The sequence below is a fragment of the Harpia harpyja genome, chromosome 5 (genome assembly GCF_026419915.1).
Source record: "Harpia harpyja isolate bHarHar1 chromosome 5, bHarHar1 primary haplotype, whole genome shotgun sequence".
In the NCBI taxonomy this organism is placed as follows: Eukaryota; Metazoa; Chordata; class Aves; order Accipitriformes; family Accipitridae; genus Harpia; species Harpia harpyja.
Genome location: NC_068944.1, coordinates 22,780,017 through 22,801,705, shown reverse-complemented (window position 1 = coordinate 22,801,705; position 21,689 = coordinate 22,780,017). Strand labels below are relative to the sequence as shown.

At 38.0% G+C, this 21,689-nt stretch overlaps 1 protein-coding gene across 4 annotated transcripts in view; it reads right to left on the bottom strand.

Annotated features, from left to right (window-relative positions):
• The window catches only part of DLGAP1 (DLG associated protein 1), a 429,128-nt gene that overhangs the window by 259,353 nt on the left and 148,086 nt on the right, over positions 1-21,689 (bottom strand). For all 4 annotated transcript variants that reach the window (XM_052788099.1, XM_052788100.1, XM_052788102.1 and 1 more), the window contains one exon: positions 4,993-5,103. The gene's annotated coding sequence lies outside the window, so the exon portion shown is untranslated. The remainder of the gene's footprint in view (positions 1-4,992; positions 5,104-21,689) is intronic.

Here is a 21,689-nt window from a genome sequence, read left to right as displayed (position 1 = left end):
AAAGCATAAAACGGTTGAATAATTCTGGTATTTCCTGAGCTAGAGATGACCTTTTCTGAGGCTTGAAAGACCTTACAAGAGTGTTACCTATCTCTAATACTATGTCTCTTTGCCTCAGGGCTGCCACTTAACAGTCATGCACTCAGAAGCAGGTCTATTTTGGCTGTGACTTTCACTCTAAGAAAAGAAAGTCACAAGGAAAGGCATTTTAAAATTAAAGGACTATTTAGCATTCCATAGGATTAACATAAAATAGGAAGAAAAGGTGTAATAAATAATAAAGGACTAGATGCTTAAATATTTAGCCTCACTTCCTTACCTACCTTGTACAACCTCATACTTATCAAGGCAACGGGAGGTGGGCTGGGAAGCAGGCAACGCTGCCTTGAAGTTATTCTCTCTTTTCCTGAGCCTGCTCCTCTGAGTTTACCAACCTATTTACTTTCTTATTTAAATAAAATGAAATAAAAAAAAATATTTAAAATAAATAATAATTATTTAAAAATTAAATAAAAGATTCTGTTTTGGTACCTTGACATAGTTTATATAAAAGCATAAATAGGCACATTTCTTTACTACTTTCTGATTAAATCCTGCAGGTGTAATGTAATCATGCTTTAAAGACAGTGTAATAAAATAATTAATCTGAAGGTTACAAAATTTCTCTCTTTATTTTTACAGAAGTTAAGGTCAGCCATAGAAAACAGAGCCTTCTGGCGCTGTGGGACAATTTCCTCCAGTTTCCTATCTTCCAAAAAAAACCCCCAAACCAAACCCCAAATCAATCTAGATGGCATAGGAAGCAGGAGCACACCTTCTTCTAGGATTCAGTCAATAAATATCTGGATGACACCAACTGTCAAAAGGCAGGAGATCAAAGGTGCATTTCTGAAAAATTTTGATACAAAAATTATTATAGCTGTGAGGAATTGTTATCTATTTCTGCTAGGTGTGATGAAGTGAAATTTTATTCAGATTTATACAGAAAAAATGATGGCCTTAGCTACATCAAATATCAACCTTCCTCTTTATTCTTTTTTTCCTCAGTTAAATATTTAACTTGTGTAAGCAAATTCATCACAGTTTTTTATTACTCAAAGATAAGCCTCTATAGTTTCTAGTTATTAATGATTGTTTCCTTATCAGTAGAAATGAACTTTTGATACAATATTTTACTCTATTTCTCAGCACCTCTCTGTCTGCAGTTTTTGATATTTTCTCCACCAATATACTATAACTCCATTTTCCCTTATGCCTGCACAGACCATGATTTTTCAGAGTTATGACATTATTGTTGTCACTACAGCACTCAAATCTAAGGAGTGTCCAGAAGTAATTTCAGCATCCAGCTCATCCCAAAACGTTATGGTTATTCCCTGGACTTCTAACTTGCCACTGGATGCAAAAATGCATTTGGCTCTTTACATATCATCAGGTCTCTCTTGCTGCCTACATACTGTTGCTTAAAAGAGTTATCCCTAGCTTTTATTTGATGTTTGGTTTTCCCATAAGTAGAGAAGGAAGTAGAATATACAAAATGTATTTTAATTTCAAATTTCCTGCTCTATCTAACAGACAAGGCAATTCACCTGCCTATCTCATTGTCATTTAAGTTTCTTTTCTCTGATTCATAGGCTTTGTATATCCAATCAGGGAATTACCATTCAAGCTATAATAAAAAGTCTTGTCTAAATTTTTCTTTAAAAAACCCCAAACAAGTCATGATTGGTTTGCAGTTAGCACCCGAAAGCTGTTTTTTCTTTATATTTGATTACACTACCTTTGCCTCATATAAACTTTTGTGCCTTCTCAGTGTACTTTGCCTGAGGCAATACTTATAATTTTTCTCATTACAGCTGTTACCTTCACACCAGCACTATTAGTAAAATTCCTTACACTTCCTCTTGTACTGCATCAAAGATCATCATATCTTTCAACTGGTAATTTGTTCTCTATGTCTTGTGTCCTTTTTCCCTAAGGAACAATATTTTGAAGAGCCTGAGACTGCTGCATAATTAGATCATACAGAGCATCCACTATCCTATGTCCCAGTAAGACAGGAAGACTTTAAGATTTAAATGTCTTTCATACATTCTCCCTGTAGAGGATTAATTACATTTCTTTTGTTAGGTCTCATTAAAGTTCAATTTATTCTGTGTCCCTAACACATTTCATATAGATTCTCCTTATCTGACTTTTTCAAAGCCTAATCATCTTCTCCCTGCTGATAAACATGTCTTGATTTAATGACATATTTAAGTTCCATCTGCATCTCCCTTGAACAAAATTCACAACAACAGAGTAACATACATTGATGATATATTCCTTATGAAAATAAATGGACCACACCCTGTTCTTTCTAATAAAGGTATCACTAGCCAAAATACCTTCTTCAGTGACATAATGTTTTCTTTGGTATTCCTTTGTTAAGAGACTTCTTATGCCCCACCTCACCTCCTTTGGCCCCAAGCAAAAAGTCCCCTTTACAGAAGGGCAATGAACTGATAGGAAGCCGCACAGAAACTGGTGTTTCTTCTGAGAAGCACCTATATCCTCATGGGAGTACTTAGTTTCTGTCATTTTGTCCATTCACATTATTCTAAAATGAATGGTATTTTTTTGTGTAGTTCTAACAGTGTTTTGGTCACGTTCATGCTGCTGTATCCCCCAGCATTCCCCTCAGCTTTCCATTTTTATAAGTAATCTATTAATTCTACAACAAACCAGTGTATTTACAATGAAAATCCCTCCCTTTTGCATTGTCCAATACAATCCTCCATATGGAAAGAATTCCCTGTTACACCTCTTCTCCCAACACTCAGTGAAAGAAATCTCTATTCTGCCCTCCAAGTGATGGTGCCTTTGCTTCTAATGAGTAACCAGAGAGTTGGTATATTACGAAAAGTCATAAGAAGGATCAAATTTAATAATAGAACTAAATCACAAGTTTAATTCTTAATCATTAGAAAAGGAAACCACCAATACTCAGGTGAACTTCAAGTAAAACTATAGGCAAAAAATGGTACATTAGATTGTTGTTGGAAAGCATCTGTCATGATGTGTGTGAACTGACAACATGTATTTTGGCATTCCTAATTTTTGCAGCCGTAACTGCATGGCCTTATTAAAGTTCTTACTGCATCATTCTTAACTTCTTTGACCCTTCAAAAAGACACATACCCAAATCCAGGTGCATATAACAGTCAAAGTTGAGTACAGTTGTAAGAAACTGAATACTGGGAATGCTGGATATAGTCATTTTACCCAAACCACAGGGAACTGAGGGGATAGAATTTTTTGTGTATGAAAACACATGGTAATTGATATAAGTAAACATATTACTGCAAAAACAGATTCCTAAGCTAAAAACCTGACTTTTACTTGTGAAAATCACATCATTGCAAACATTATGTCACCATTTCAATGAATTTTTAGACATTTAGAGAAGGCCAAACTGAGGCAAAGGTAGCTGAACTGACCTAATTAGTTTACATTGTCACAGAATACATGCTAGTTCCAAGTCCTATTCTGCAAAGAAAATGCACCACTTTTTCTAAGGTGTATGTACCTTAGAAATATATACTTGTAATATATAAGTACATATATGTATGCTACACATGCAACATATGGAATCATATATACACACATATATATTATGTATAATAAATCATCATGGATACAGTTTTATAGTTATGGAAATGTTGCAGCAGCATTAGTATTTTCTCCTCTTATAGTAAGTTTACTAAAATACAAAGCATTTGTTACTGCTGGATGATTAGATAAATCTCTAATTCTAAGAAATTAATTTTTTTAAGTGAGATACCCATTGAAATTTTTTACGTAATGGGAAAACAATGAGTAAAGATTACTCTGGAGTGATACAAAGAGTATTCCAGAGATGTAAAACATCTCATTCAATATCTTAAACTTAGGCTCCACTCATGGAAATTTACAAGTTGCAGTACAGTACCATACCTAACTAATCCTGATATACCCATAACCAATCATATAATTAATTAATATATTAATTTAACATTGTAATTAAATTGCTTGTTACTGAACTGTAAACAGTTGAATATAGCATAGTTCTAAGAGTTACTTTTAAAATCACATCAAATCACAAGCAGCATGACCACCATTATAAAAAGAAATATAAAGTAAAAATACTCTCCCTGTTCCTAGTGCATGTATGTTTAAGTCTGTCATGTGGTAATAAAGAAACAGGATATGGAACTGTTGATTTTCATTTGTCTTGGTACGATTAGCTTTGTGAAAAACCCGTAGTTCACTATATGTAGACATTTCACTGCTATTCAATTTGTGTTCAAGAGGCCAGAATTGCTAGAGGTCAGCTTATCTTCAGTATGTCTATGAGGTCAGTAAGGTCATGGCTTTTTGCAGCTCTTAGTGTAAAAAAACCCCCAAAACCAACCAAACAAAAAACCTGTGGAAACTGTGGAAAAGGAAGTTCTTTCCCTACCAGAGCTTCTCCAGGCCATTTGAATGTTGCTTCCAAGATGCTGCAACCACTCCCCCATGCTGTCTTCTGTACTTAATTTTTGGCTCTGACCTCTCTCTTTCGTTATACTCCTCCAGGCCAAATCAATCCTTTCCTCTCATACTCTCTAAACTCGTTCTACAGCTGTGGCACATCTAGCACTATGGGGCTCTGCTCAACATTTAAGTTGATGAGATACATTTTTATGTTCATGTCAGACTCATGAAAATCATTCACGACAACACTCAGAGACACCTGATATTAACACTGCCTGCAGCCCGCAGACCTAGGTAAGGACAAAGATAGGTTATCATATGTATCATTTCCCAAGCTAAAATAGCAAGCTATCATAACACCTTCATTTCCATTAAAGCAGTTCAGAATTTGCAATCATTTGGTTTCCTACCTTTTACAAGCAAATCTGGAGAAAAATGAATAAAAGTGATGCAGAGACAGATCAAGGAGAATGATCAGAGCAAGAAGAAAGGACTCACCTCCTTTAGTCAGTTTTCCATTTTAGTTTGTTTCAATAGTTAAAGAGGGAAGAGATTTTTTGCTCACTCTTTAATTCAGATGTCAGTTCCAATATTTGATGCTTGACTGTTCTGAAACACAATCAGAGTGTAGCAGTTAAAACTACTAGCCTGAAACAAGATAAAATTATTAACATGGCAAGCAGCTACATATTCATTAAAAATCACAGCAATATTGAGAGGATTTATATCAATGGTCTGTGGCAAAATTTTCACATGGTACCATAGTCTCCTCCTTGCAAGAAAAAAGCACAAAAAAAAGAATATTTAGATTGTAAAACGCTGCATTTGTGGTGCCATCTCACATGTTTTACTCTCCCTGCACAACACAGGAAGAGTTTGTCAGTTCTTTCACAGAAAGATACAAAGACTAGTTACATGTGATTACCTCAGCAAACCTACTGACTCTCTGCAAGCTCACCTCTCCCCTAGTCTCATCCTTCTACAACCTTTTCTCACACTACGTAAGCACCATGGAGTCCTGCTGCCTCTGTCTGGAAAAGCAGAGGAGAACAGTGAGAAAACTTGACCAACCACCCAGCTGTATACACAGTGCTTCCCCACCAGCATTCGAAGGGTGGTGGACAAAACTGCAATGGCAACTCACTGCACATTTAAATATATGAATTTTTAAAATTATATAAACTGAAAATACTTATTTCCAAGCCATTTTCTTTCTCTGGTAAGGAAAATGATATATATGTTTTTCCCTTCTCAGTTCTCCAGTACTACTTACTGAGACTAACAGAAACAAATGGCTTTCCTCTGTGCTCTATATTTGAGCTCTATGAGTCATCTCACTATTTCAAGTTTTGTTTCTCATCACTTAAAGGTCTAGCCTATTTTATTCTGCTTTTTTCACGTGAACAATTTGTTAAGTACAAGCCAGAATAAGCATGAACATTTTTTCTTGTAAATGCAGTTAACAGCTCCAATCAAACTTCTACTGAAAAGCTTACTAAAAGACAGAAAAAATGTGTGGCTAAGTGTGCTTTGATACTAGCCTCAGACTACACTGAAGTACGATCAGTACAACAGCCTGTTTGATGTGTTGAAAACTCCGAAGTTATTTTACTCTCTTGATGCTCGTTCAAAGAAACACCTTTACACAGACCACAGTTAACTATTGGGCACTAGCTGTCAGAAAAAACAAGTACAAATTTTCAGAGCAAAAATAACCTGCAAATATTACAAACTCATGTTTTTAAAGTCACAAGAGTCCAACCTGATCAGAAAGTCTGATGTCCCATTTTCCATAGGCTAGAAAACTTTCTTAAGTGAACTCCTTTGGAAATGGGATGCACACCTTAGTAAAGCATCAAATTTTGGATTGAATTTCTTCCAAATAACCACTAAGAGGACAGGAACAGCCTCTATACACAAGATAAGTTTATTTCTGGGAATTCCTTAACCTCAAAAGTCAAACTGATAAAGGCTGCAGCTTGCTTTCTGTTACTGTCTTTTTATTTACTATGAGACTGTTTCCAAGGTGAACTAAATTTTGACACTGGTTCAGAGTCTCTGAAATTAAACTAGAATAGAATCAGAATAGAAACACATTCCACTAGTATCCCAATGACAGCACTTTGTGTATAGCTGGCTTTGAGAGCCTGCCTCTCCCCCGAGGTATATAACCATCTTTAGTGTATTTCTTCTTAAGTCTAAAACTAACCTTCCAGTACTTTCTGTACAGTTGGTCTTGAAATCATTTCTTCTTTCTTGGTTGTGGAGGGTTTTGTGTCAGAAGGGCGTGAAAAATATGTTTAAAGCAGGAAAATGTGATGGTATAACCATCAAATTGGTGCTGGGATCAAGAGAGAGGTACAGAACCAGAAATTGCTTTTAAATCACTCCAGAAATGCATAGATTTCCAGTTGACAGGATCTCTTTTGAGAGAGACTTTAATTTGACTACAATATTGACTACATCATAACCATTTCAGATTTTCCTTGAGAGTATAAAATTGTCAGAGTATATTTAATTGTAACAAGTAAATTGGATTGATTTTTCCATGTAAGATCTCCTTAGAGAGCTTTCAAAGATAAATCTCTAAAGGATCAAATTGGGCAGATCTTTATGCAGAGCCTTCAGTTGTAAGGACTTCTCTAAACCCATTGAAACTCCCATGTTTGAAGATTTGCTTGAGAGCCTTGCTGAAGCTGGGCTCAAAAGGATTTCTCTTAGCTGACAGCATTCAGTTGGATAAGAGAAATTTTAACTTTCAAATATATTTAGTGATGACAGAGGCAGTAAGGCCAGGCAGTGTAAAGGTATCATCCTGCATCACACAGGCGTTAAGTACATTGTGACCCACTGCCTAAAATGTAAAAGAGGAGACAAAATTTGAGAGGAACTTTCTGCAAACATACATTATACATATATATGATACAGTTTTCGGAGATGGTCATGGATTAGTGTGCTTCAGGCTCTGTACTACACATGGTACTATCCAGATCAACAGCCCAAACTAAATCAATATTGGTTTAATAGTTTTAAAATCTGTTTAATTCTTCATTCCTTTTGCTTTTGGTCCTTCTTATTTGTGTATGTCCATGCATGCCAGTCTTCTCTGTGCACTTTGCCTATTTTTTATTTTTTTATTTTTTATTTAATCAGAGAGATATAACCAGAGAAGGTTCACAGAAGAGCAAGATGATGACAGAAGGTAGAGAATGACTTCTGCATGAGGGACAAATGAATAGGGTAAGACTCTTTGGTCTATGAAGGAGAGAGCTGAATCATGGAAGATTATGAAAACATGACTGGCATGGAGAGGGTTAGTAAAGCTATTTTTTTCACTGCCTCATTCTGCTGAATGCAAGAACAAGAGGGCATCAAATGGAGCTGGTTAAGAATCACATTTGTAAAAAGGAAGAAAGCAGAACAAATGAACAAAGGGAGGTGGCTCTTTCTGCAATGTGCAGTTGTGCTGTGGAACTCACTGCCACGGGAGGTCATGGACATCAACTCATGCCTTCAAGAGAAGGCTGGAGAGGTGTGGGAAAATTAAATCCCTTGAATTTAGCTAACTATACATGTGGAGAAAAATCCAGCTCAAGTTCAAGACAGCTGGAGGCTAAAAGCATGTTTGCCACGTTGTTATATACTTTCTTTTGGTCTCTGATGCATGAAACAGGACGTGGGACAAAAGGACTTTTGACCTTGACGTTGCAGCCATTTTTATAAACTTTTTATGGTGCAGCCAACAAGTTGTGCACATTGACATCCCCATCTGGCATACAGGAAAAAGAGGGTAATTGAATCAAAGGTGGACAGGATTAAAATGTTGCTTTTTTAGACTGATACGTTTATAACACTTTGAATGACCTTCAACTGAAGTACAAAAGTACAAACTGTAGGGTATCTGATCCCTTTTGATTAGTTTCAGACTGTTGCTTTTCTTGAAATAAGAGGACATTATGAATTGACTTTTCACTCAACAGACTGACCTGAAGCTGCTTCACAGCCTGCACTCGCCACCATAGCAGGAATCAGACCTATCTTAAACCCCCCAGTTTCTGGTCCAGTTTTAACACACAACAGTGACTCAAATTACCCAGGTATTGTATGGCAGATCATTTACAAAAAGCAGAGTCTCTAAAACCAGCTTTTAGGTGGCAAATGGTAACTTCACCACCACTATGTGGTTCTAGCTAGATTTGGTCAGAAAGACACCTGGAAAAAGTGCAATGAAGAACAAAGAATAACCTGAAACAGGTGCCCAGGGAGGCTGTGGCATCTCCATCCTGGGAGATATTGAACACTCAGTTGAACGAGACACTCAGCAACTTGATGTAATTTTGATATTAGCCCTGCGTGAGCAGGGGCTTCAACTAGAAGACTGCTTATAATTCCTTTCTATGTAAATTATTCTGTGGTTCTGTAATTCTAAGAAAAAGACCCTAATCATGTCTGTACCACTCCTATGCAAAACACCAATTCACAGTGTGACCATTGGCATTAAACTAAACTTCAATGCAAAAATGAAGGTCAAGTCTTCAAATGTTTTATTACATAGTAAGCCACTTGATTTCTCTTCTGCGTGATGCATCTTTACATTCCTGGGGTTCTGTTGTCATGTGCCAGTTTTAACTAACGAGATATACAGTAAAGGAGATGGATCAAATTTTTGCCTGATTTTTTTTTTTCCCATGTTTTTTTCCCACTTCTCATATTTTTATTAAGTAAAAGTAAAACATAGTGAAAGTGCATTACTATCCATTTTTCTGTAAGCAATATCAGGATACTGACCTACTTTAACAGCCCAAATCTGTTCCAATACAAATATGTACTTAAAGGGACTTTATATATAGTGCACCCTTTCAATGGGGGTACCTAGGGTGGCAAATGGCAGATAACCTCAGATGTCCAGAAGTGGCCTCTTGCAGAATGTGATTTAGTGCATATTAAGCCACTAGCATCAACAATTTTTAACTTTTTAAGCAGTAGGCAGGAACCTCATATATTTGCTACCCAAATTATAGCAAAATAGTAATAATTACAGAAATGAGGACTGCCTAGTAACTACTGGCAGATGAACTTCTAAAAATTTAATTAGAACTGTACAAGTGTAGTAGTAATGGGAATACCATAAAGCTTAGCAATGAGCACAAAATTCAACCTTCTTCCTATAAAGTCAGAAATGCAATATTACACACACTTATTCCACCTCATTTGTAAAATTAAGTCTCCCTCAGACAATTAAAAATCATGCTGAGAACTGAGCCACTGTAAATTACAAATATAATTAAGTAAATAATAAGAAAGCCCAAGTCCCTACTTAAATACACTGCCAATTCAGCTAATCCAAGCACAGCAAATATTAATGCAATACTTCAATGTCTACAGCTCAGCTCCTGATCTACAGTAATAATAACACATTAAGATTTTGTCCATAGTCAGAACAAACCACTTATTTTCCCCAAGACAACTGGAGCACCAAGTTACCAATAATAAGCTGCTCGTATCTTCCATCATCCTGCTGGAAAAGGTGGGCAGAGAAGATGAGCACTTTAGCTGACTGTATTTGCCACCAATTATACAGACACAGTCTTTTGACTGTACATTACTCTAAACTGAAAAGAAGCCAACCTGAAGCTATTTAATGATAAAGGACTAAAATCAATGCCCATTAAAGGGCTCTGCAAAATGTGATTTTTAATTATGCTACTTTAGAAAGTCACTAGACAATCACTACTGGCATTCCCTTGTTTCTGCATCCAAAGCAGAAACAATTCATACCTTGAGAAAATCTTCTGATTTCAGTAGCTACCACACCAATGAGAAAAAGTTTAAAATTCTGGATCAGTGATAACTTCAGATAAATAATATGCAAGAAATGCAATGTGTCTAAAATTATGCTGACAGCACGTGTCACTTGCCAACAATGTACACTAGTGCTGATATGCGCTGGTATCTGTTTACAAGCTCACAGAGAAAGGATTAAATACAATTTAATTCATTCAGACTTAAATATGTATTTATACCACTATATAGCAGCATGTGAATGGCAGACATTTCACTGTCTCACAGCAGTTGTATTATTCTCAGCATAACCTCATAAATATTAATTGGTTTTGAAACTGAGATATAAGTCTGCACATGACATAAAGGAAAAATCCCGAGCACAGGCTTTCCCTCAACATCAATCCACAGGAGGAATAAAATATTCTCTATGAGATGTTACTGCATCAGCACCAGTGGGAATTTCTGCAATCTCTTCTAGTTGGAGGTAAATGGTTTTAATTTGCTCTTCATTGTAAGTGAAAGAATCAGTTATATAAAGCCTTAATATTTCCAAACTTGTTTTGCAATAAGGAGAGGCTTCCACATCTCCTCACCCAAGACTGCCCCGCTGTGAGATTTTTCATGGTATGTGCATGAAGGACTTGGCTCAAAAGCAGGCAGAAAACTAAAACAGAGGCAAATTTTTAAAAAATCGTAAAACCACAATCTTCTGTATCCACTACCACCCACCCGAGAAGTCTGTGTATTTTAAACAGGAATAGCCAAAAACCACAAAACTAACAACTGTCCTAAAGGGATTAGAGAAAGTAAAAAATCTGAGCGCAACAAGTGAGAGAGCAAGGAAAGAAAGGCCACAGGCAACACCTATGGTCACGCTCACTCCTAACAGCTGCTGCACTACTCCTGTCAGTAACTCCTCACCCTGCCTCGCTTGTGGCTGGTACACACAAGTACTGCCAGCAAGGTGAAACTCTGGCCTCGCACTGACTGCATAGGAAGAGCCAAGCAGCTAACCCAAACAGCATTGCGGCTGCCATGCAAAACGGTCAACGAAGTATGAGAGGTGTCTAGACCTAGCAGCTAGGCATCTGGCACACATGCAATATCATCCCAGTTTCAACTGCGTTAATGGCATGAGCAACGGAAGAAAATATATAAAACAGCCTCATGGAATTTGTAGAGCACATTAACAGCCAAGGTCAGTCAGTCTGTCCCTTGTCTCTAAGGAAGGAAACAAGAAAGAAAAATTTTAGCCTACGATCATTTTATATAAAATAATTTCAGTGTGAAGCACTGTATAGAAACTGGCCAGTCCATCTCCCCTTACCATTTGATATATGAGAGATATATTTATTCACACCACATATGTGGTGGGTCTCTGCATCATACCTGCAGAGTCAAGTGAAATGTTATAAAAACAAACTACAATTTTTTTCTTTCACATACTGTTGTACATCTTATGCAATTTCTGCCTAAAATATCTGTACATCATGGAAGTGCTTCTAACACAGCTCTGTCAATTTTTAAAAACCAGTGCACCTCAAATGACATTTCCACAAATGTATAATGCTCCTTCCCCAATTATACTGGTCTCCATATCCCTCACAAAGCCTTTACGTTGCATCAGTTCACCCTCACTTCTGGGAAGATGTATAGAAGCAAATACATCAGTAGCGGCTCTAAAAATTATTGAGTTTTTAAACCACTATAGGTTTTCATCCCTCTCTTCCTCAGAATAGTATGATGGGCAGTAAAAAACAGGAAACAAGAAACAAAGTGTATTGTTTTTCACACTATACAGTGAACAGTAGATAGCTTCAAAATACATCTTCTGCATGTGAATTTTAAACATGTCCAGCTCATGTTCGTATTGTATGAAGTCCTACTCCTGCAGTCCTTGAAACTCCCTTTGCTTTGAAATACCCAAAATCTCTTTTCAGCCTAAATACCAATCATGAGGCATTTGAGCAGTTTTTGATACTGAACATGTTAAAAAACTCCATCCAGCTGTTGCAGGGAGAAATTCTCAATTACACAGTTGGTTGAAAATACGCCGTGTAATAAAGAACTCTACTTGTGCATCACAGTTAGGAATCTGCAAACAGGGGGATACTTTGATAATCTAGCCACAATTTTCATAAAGGTTATATCTCTCATAACATAAATCAGTCAATGTAACAGACCATCTTTCAAGATACTTAAGAGCATATTTATTTCTCTTTACCATTTCCTGGTGAAAAAATGTCCTATTTCTTTTCTTTCATCTGGTCCACGTCATTCCACACTTGCTTTGGAGCCAAAGCAAAACATCACTGTGGATATATGACAGAGGCTATCCCTGCAAATTGTCATGGCTAAAACACCTGGCTAGAAATACAAATAGAATCATTAAGTTTGGAAAAGACCTCTAAGATCATCAAGTCCAATTGCCAACCCAACACCACCATGCCCTCTAAACCATGTCCTAAAGTGCCACATCTACACATTTTTTGAACACCTCCACTTTTTTTGAACAACCACTTCCCTGGGCAGCCTGTTCCAATACCTGACAACCCTTTCAGTAAAGAAATTTTTTCTAATATCCAATCTAAACCTCCCCTGGTGCAACTTGAGGCCATTTCCTCTCATCCTATCACTAATTACTTGATAGAAGAGACCAGCACCCACCTCACTACAACCTCCTTTCAGGTAGTTGTAGAGAGCGATAAGGTCTCCCCTCAGCCTCCTTTTCTCCAGACTAAACAACCCCAGTTCCCTCAGCCGCTCCTCATAAGACTTGTGCTCAAGGCCCCTCACCAGCTTTGTTGCCCTTCTCTGGACACGCTCCAGCACCTCAATGTCTTTCCTGTAGTGAGGGGCCCAAAACTGAACACAGTACTCGAGGTGTGGCCTCACCAGTGCCAAGTACAGGGGAACGATCACTCCCCTGCTCCTGCTGGCCACACTATTTCTGATACAGGCCAGGATGCCATTGGCCTTCTTGGCCACCTGGGCACACTGCTGGCTCATATTCAGCCAGTGGTCAACCAGCACCCCCAGGTCTTTCTCTGCCAGGCAGCTTTCCAGCCACTCTTCCCCAAGCCTGTGGCGCTGCATGGGGTTGCTGTGACCCAAGTGCAGGACCCAGCACTTGGCCTTGTTGAACCTCATAGAGTTGGCCTCGGCCCATTGATCCAGCCTGTCCAGATCCCTCTGTAGAGCCTTCCTACCCTTGAGCAGATCAACCTTCCCTCCCAACTTGGTGTCATTGGCAAACTTACTGAGGGTGCATTCGATCCCCTCATCCAGATCATTGATAAAGATATTAAAGAGAACTGGCCCCAAAACTGACCCCTGGGGAACACCACTTGTGACCAGCCGTCAACTGGATTTAACTCTGTTCACCACAACTCTCTGGGCTTGGCCATCCAGCCAGTTTTTAACCCAGCGAAGAGTACACCTGTCTAAGCTACGAGCCGCCAGCAAGGAGTATGCTGTGAGAGACAGTGTCAAAGGCCTTACTGAAGTCCAGGCAGACAACATCGACAGCCTTTCCCTCATCCACTAGGCGGGTCACCTGGTCATAGAAGAAGATCAGGTTGGTCAAGCAGGACCTGCCTTTCATGAGCCCATGCTGGCTGGGCCTGATCCTCTGGTTGTCCTACATATGCCATGTGAGCGCACTGAAGATGAACCGCTCCATAATCTTCCCCGGTACTGAGGTCAAGCTGACAGGCCTGTAGTTCCCTGGATCCTCCCTCCAACCCTTCTTGTAAATGGGCGTCACATTGGCAAGCCTCCAGTCATCTGGGACCTCCCCTGTTGACCAGGAACGCTGACAAATGATGGAGAGTGGCTTGGCAAGCTCCTCTGCCAGCTCCCTCAGCACTCTCGGGTGGATCCCATCTGGTCCCATAGGCTTGTGAGTGTCCAGGTGGCGTAGCAGGTTATTAACTGCTTCCTGCTGGGTTATGGGGGGTGTATTTTGTTCTCCATCCCCATCTTCCAGCTCAGGGGGGTGAGTACCCTGAGAATAACTGGTCTCACTATTAAAGACTGAGGCAAAGAAGGCATTAAGTACCTCAGCCTTTTCCTTATCTTTGGTGGCAATGTTCTCCTCTGCATCCAATAAAAGATGCATATACTCCTTGGCTCTCTTTTTTATTGTTAACGTATTTGTAAAAACATTTTTTGTTGTCTCTTACAACGGTGGCCAGATTGAGTTCTAGCTGAGCTTTTGCCTTTCTAATTTCCTCTCTGCACGACCTAACAAGATCCCTGTACTCTTCCTGAGTTGCCTGCCCTTTCTTCCAGAGACGTTAAACTCTCCTTTTTTTTTTTTTTCCCCCGAGTACCAGCAAAAGCTCCCTGTTCAGCCAGGCCGGTCGTCTTCCCTGACAGTTTGTCTTGCAGTGCATGGGAATAGCCTGCTCCTGAGCCTTTAAGAGTTCCTTCTTGAAGAACATCCAGCCTTCGTGGACCCCTTTGCCCTTCAGGACTGTCTCCCAAGGGACTCTCTCAACCAGTGTCCTGAACAGGGCAAAGTTTGCCCTCCAGAAGTCCACAGTAGTGGCTAGGTAATGGTTTTCCCATACAGCGTGCAATTTTTTTGTTCAGTCATCATCCATTGTCTGTACTTAAACTCAAGCCTTCAAACCTGCCAAACAGGGCTCTGGATACTACACTGGATGTGGAAAAAAAGCTGCCAACAGAAAATTCATTATCTTTCCATCATGCTACAGTGGGTGGTAAAATGAAGAAAGTTTACTCCTGCATGAATTCCTACCAAACTGAACTGTCTTAGTCAAGGCACAGTAGAGATCGTGTGTTATGTCCTGCACAATTAAACATTCCTTTTGTTAGCAGAGAAATTGCCTTTTTTTTTTTTTTTTTTTAAATTAAGGGTAAGCCATGTATTTTTCCACCTTGGCAAGTTGAGAACAAAAGACCTAGGCAAGTTCAAACTACCTTGTCAATAGAGCTGATTCACAAGTCTACAAAATAACCTTATATGTCACTGGTATAAATCATGGCAAGTGGTCATATATAAGTTCCTGGTGCATATAAAAGCAAATGAAAAATTACAGAATACCAGGTTTATCTTTATTAGCTATAAATTAGTCACAACTTTTTTTTTTTTTAACAAAATAACAGACAATACTGCCAGGTTGACCCTAACAAAGACTTTTGTCCTTATTTTGTGCTAATAAGCAAGACACATCAAGATAAAAATGTGGTACCTTAGTCACAGGAGTTTGCTGCTGGCCTATCTCTTCTCACACTGGCTGCCAATATTGCTGTTGATTTGAATAGGAACATAGGTTCAAGTAAAAAGCTTTTTAAAAATCCCACACAGTGTAATCAGGTTTATTATATCTAACTACACAAACACTGGTTTTCAATTATATTTTACTGTGAGAAAATTGAAGAAATCACCTAATCAGGACAACTTTTTATACATATTTTTGATTATAGACTTCACAGTGTACCAGTATGCAAGAGGATTGTACAAGGACAAAGAGAGAATACAACTCCTGTAACTGCATGTTGTTTTTGCTTAACTAGTTTATTAACTGCTTGATTAGCTAGTTTGTGCAGTATTTAGGAAATGTAAAGCAGTAATAAGTGCTAATTAATCTTATTATTTATATAACAGTCAACTACAGCTGCAAATTGTACACATGTAACGAAAAAATATGAACTGCATAATGGTGAAGAAACAAGCCTATATTGCTGGTGAACTTCCTTCATCAGGAAAAACAGAACTGGAGAGCAGTCATGGGCAGTAAACAGTAGCCTGGAGCTGCAGAAAGCCTGCTTCACGGCAAGTGACAAAAGCAAGAGATGAGGTGAATGAATGATAGTAAAAGCGCTGCCCAACTGCTTATATTAAGGAGAACATATGGTGGAAAAGAAGCTGAACTGCAAGGAAAAATGAGTTTCATTGAATTGCAAATGAGAGGCAATAATTTCAACATCCACTGTGACAGAATACTTCTATGTGTTATTATAAGCTCTGGTGGATGCTGTCATAGACCAGTTAATGAATTGGATTATTTGATGCCGCAGCATTTAGTGCAGTAAGGTTGGAGGTGGAAAGGTGCTCCTGCTAGCACTTTCTGATGACCTAATGAACCTGCTCTAACTGGAACAGCAGTTTCTGCTGTCAGAATGCCTTAAGAGCTGAGTGATAAAGGGGAGACAGCATTTACCACTTTTTTCAAGTCCAAAATAATGCATAAATGGATGAAGCAAATGGAACAGAGTACCTAGTGATGGTAAAAAAAGCAGGAGAAAGGGTCCAGTGGTACGAAACATGCAGAAGAGACAGATATATCTGCTGCTTTAAGAATAAAGTTGAGTTCTATGAAAACACCTGCAAAGGATGAGAAGAAACTTCACATAATTTATGCCAAAAGTCAAACATTTGATAGTGAACTTTCAAAGAAAGAAAGAGGCTCAAGTATTCTGCAAGTGAAAATAAAACCCTTCCAAAATACTTCTGCCATGACTTTCAATGGTAAAGTCGTACAATGAATAATAATGAGAGTTTAAATATACAGCTAGATATTCAAAGGTAAAACAAACTAATGGAACAAAAGAAGTAAAATAAAATTAACATATTCATCATCATAAGTAAGAATATTCACAGTCCTAAAAACTATTATTTCTACGATATAAAAAGTTTTCCATATGATACTAAAGAAAGTTTTAATTCCACTTTATGTAGAGGTGGATTTCTGTTCCTTATTTTTTGATTGCTTTATTTTCTTCAGCCTGCCAGTATATGTAAAAAAGCCCACAGAGATGATTTAGTAGCACAATATATAAATTTTTTTTTATGTTGCTTTAAATTGAGAGAATGCTGAAAAATCTGATAGATGCAGAAGCCAAAAACATTTCATGATACCATTGTTAAGGTTGTCTAATAATGCACAAAAAGTCCATCAGAGTTCATATGCAATTTTCAGTTAATTTGCTCTGACACATTATTAACCCTTTTTATATTTCATTTTTGTGATCATGTCCTACTGACTCTTCCTTTTATTTGTTTGGGGATTTAGCAGTGTTTTCATTGTTTATTATTTACGAAATTCTCTTTAAGATCTAGTGCTAAGGCAAATGAGGATGAACCTTTTTAGGTACTCTGTAGTTTATATTGTTTACCATAATAAAGGGAAAGGTCCCAGGAATCAGAGTTCTATTATTCTGGAAGGCATTATGAGCACCCTCTTCCCTGGAGAATCTTAAAGTGAGATGTTGATCAGAGTTTTAACTTAATGGTCATGGAATGTAGTAAAAATTAGTTAATAACCTGAAACCTCTCAGTGGAAGTGCCAGGTCCTCAGCACCAACTGCTCCAGTGCACTGATCCCATCCTCTCGTGCTGCGGTAGTTTCTGAACAGACACAGATACTGCCTGTGGCACCCAGAGCCCAAATGCCCACGCTCACCATCGTTTGCATTTTTGGGACTTGACTTTTTTACTGACAAAAGCTACATACTCCCCACGCAATGATGACAATCAAGTCATATTTAGTAAGCCAAGAACATGCAAGTCTCGAAGTAAATTTTGCTCTCTGTCAAGCCACGCTGGAGGAATAGAGGCCTACTCTAGACTGAGGCTGCTAATGGGGGACAGGCGCTTCATTAGCGATTGTGGCTGTTCCTTCCTTCCCTCCCAGATTCAGGATACATCACAACCTGCATTATGCTCAGATTACAGGTTTCTGCTGAAATGATGAGGCAAGAAACCATTTCCTTTCACAAGAGCCAAAGTTATGACTCCACGAGCCATTCTTCAACTGGCATATCTAAGCCCCAACTGAAGAAAATGGAGCATGCGAGGCTTAGCAGACCCTACATGATCAGATTTTGAGCATAAAGAAAATATGCTTTGAATGGTAGCTCATCTAGCCTTTAAGGAAATGCAACTGAGCATTACTTCTAAAAGCTTTGGGGCTTTTTTTTGTTTGTATTTCACAATCCTTCCAGAAGATAAAACTACACAACAAAATGCACATCTTCAGTTTCTTCGCACTTTAAAGCTCCATTTTCATCAAGCTGGCACCTTTTTGCAGTTATTGCAAGTTTTGTAAATAGATTGCAATTGTGTATGCGTACATCTTAGTGAAAGAAAAAAAAAGTTGGGTTTTTTTAATTTTTTTTTTTTTTTGCTACCATCTGGGTAAAGTCCACAGTCAACAGATCTTGTGTTTTGTTAGCTGAACACAACCACTTGTATGTACTAAAACTTGACTGTGTGGGGCATGAACTGATGACTTCATGTGCAAAGCGACATATAAATTGCTCAACTATGCACCTTGTGCATTTACGTGCCTCTACCCAAAGAACAAAACAAGTTGGGGCAGCTTTTTCTATGAAGTTTGCACAGGAACAGCTGATTTTTAGTCTCTGGGCTAGCAAATCTCACAGAAGTGCCATAGAATTCAAAAAACACCCCCGACAGATGAATCTTCATGAAATGCTACAAAAAAATTTATTGTTTAAGCTTGTAATGACATGCTGGATGTTACATGGTGCATGACCCCCAGTCCTAATGAAGACTTTGTATCAGAACTGACAGTATCCTAAGTATATCCATCTTGGTTTTGACAGATCACTTGGTAAATTTTGCACTAATGGCAAATGGCAACCTTAGCATCCTCAAAATATTATAAAGTTGTTTCTTCAGATGGCTCTTGACTTTTTCCATTTTTTAAATAGTTAACTGATTACTGTGACAGAGAAATCAAGTCTTGATATGAGAAAATTCCTTTCAACAAATTCTCTGAATGAGTACAGGCTATTTTCTGTTTTAATTTTCCCAACCCATGCAAACATACTCCTTAACCCTCTAGAAAAATTATTTTCCTATTTGGAACTTCCTTGCTACTGACTTTTCAGGTTCTTCTTTTGTTAACCATGTTTCTCTAAAATCCCGCTATTTAAAATGTAGTAATATTTATTCAATAACATATTCAGAGGTGGATAATTCAGAGATTTTTTAACATGAGCTCTTGAGGAAGTGATTAATAAATGCACTGGGAAAATACGCAATAAATGCCTCTGGCACTGTCTCCATATAATGTTGGCTGAATGTTTGAATATGTTCACTTTGTTCTTTTGCGGTCTGAAACTGTTGATTTGTAACATTGGCTTCTGTCTGCTAGATTACAGAAGATGACGACATTGGATCACAGATGCTTTCATTTAGGTTAGTGAATACAAAACATCAGAACAACACAATGCTTAAGTGCTCCAGCACTTGAATAACTTCCTGTTATAGCAGCCACTTGTAATATACACATCAAATGCGCATATTTGCTAGCTTTTGGTAAATACATTTTGTGTTCTGGACCTCCTCGACAAACCATGATTGCCTAGGTATTTAGCAGGTGACTGTCACGCAGAATCCATCACTAGCTTTCACTTAAATATGCTGGCACTCAAAACTTCTCACACTGTGGCACACTGTAGACATGGCTTGAGTGTTAAGACTGTCCATCCATAAAACCTAGCCTGTGTTTTGCAAAGAAATCTTCAGATGGGAGGAACCTTCATTTAAACTGACATAGACTTCTCCACTGAAGTTCCTCTTACCAGAAAGTTAAAAACAAAGTGAAGAGTCACATGTAAAGACTTGAAGAAACAAAAGCTTGTTGTGAAAATTCAAATCACTACATTGAATGCTTAATGAATTATATTACTAGCTTGTGAATTAGACTTCGGGCCCAAAGTGATTGAACTACTTCACTCGGTACTTAAAAACATTGTGGCAGCATTATAAATGGATAAGATTTCCACAAAAGAGGACACAATACTTGTTTTTTTAAAGTAATGTTAGCAGGAAACCAAAACAACTTTAAGGGAAAAAAGCCTTGATTTTGCATGCAACTACACTGAATACTGGCTTTCTGTCCAAAAAACCAAGTATGATTTGATGGGTTTTTAAATAGTTTCCTAGCATTTTTCTGAGTAGCCTGTAGCACTAAAGTTGTGAGCCTGATTTCGCATTTGCAACCAGAATGAGTCACAGCTAAAGATTTTTAATGCACTCCTTGCATAAGGCATAGTATCATGACATCACTGCATATAATTTGCATTCATTGTAAATGTTACTTGGCTGAATATTTTCTGGCTTGCTGTAAAGGCAGATTTTTCAGCTGAAGCTCTAGAGTACAAGATGAACAATCTAGTCAAACCTCTAAACCAGTGTTCAAAAGTCTGACTGTAACATGTATCTACTGTTCTGCTGATTACAACCCCTGCTAAGACATTGAAAACAAACACATCAGGACAAGAAACATAGATACCATATTTTCTGATATTCTGCTTATTGAACTTAAACAAGAATCTTCCTACACATTACTCAGAATTACTATTGTGCATACCCTTCCAGAATCCCAATATGAATAAGCATGATATGTTAAGGTTGGCCAAGCCAACAGAAAATTATACAGTAACCCATGTGATTTACTAAATCTGACTGCAACAATGACCAAACTTCCTTTCCTTACAACCCCATTATCCACAGTCGCATCCCAATAACACAATTTTCTTTTTATCTGAGAAGAATTTTTTTTCTCAAGAATAATTCTCAGGAAAAACATCCTGTAGCAATTTCTCCACTAGATCTGACGAGCAGTCAATATACCTGAGTACCACATCTGTGACAGACATCAAAGCCAGGAAAGTCGAAGAAGATCCAAATCCAAGCCGTAGAAATGCTACCATATGCCTTGCAGTAGGAGGGCTGATCTACTTCAATTCCCAAAGGTTCAGCTAAGGTAACACGTGAGATTGGCTGTAGGTCAGTAGTTCAATCTATGCGATCTATGTGAGTCGTCATCTTTCCTACCTCTTCTTTGCTTACTATAAAAATTAAAATCTCTTTTTCTAGAGTTACATTTTTCTCCAATACTTTCTTCCATTTTGAAGGCAAAATCATACAGCTGACAAGTTTCAACTTGTGATGGTCAGAAAACTATTGAAAACCACCCAGTATCTTGAGATCATAAATATTAGAACACAGAAATCCTGGTGGATAAAGGATTTTGCATGCAAAATATTGAACTGGTATCGTATCGGTTTTGAAACCAAATCATTAACGTGTCATTCCATACAGAGATGAAGTGCCATAATTGGTAATTTCATCGGCAATACTGAAGTGGAAGCTATTAAGACTGTAATTAAAAGCTGAGGGAATGATATACGATAACAAGGAGGATGGTATTTATAGGGCTGTTGCTTGTGTCACAACCTGCTTACCAGCATGGCAAGCAAGTGTACCCTCTTTTCAATAAACTGAACAGAGATATCCTATGCATTTGTGGGTCGGGTGTCTCTGATGCAAAAAGGAAGGTATCAGAAGAATTTCTGTTGTGCACTTGCCTAGCCTTATCTTGGAACTCCGCTATGTTTAATTATTG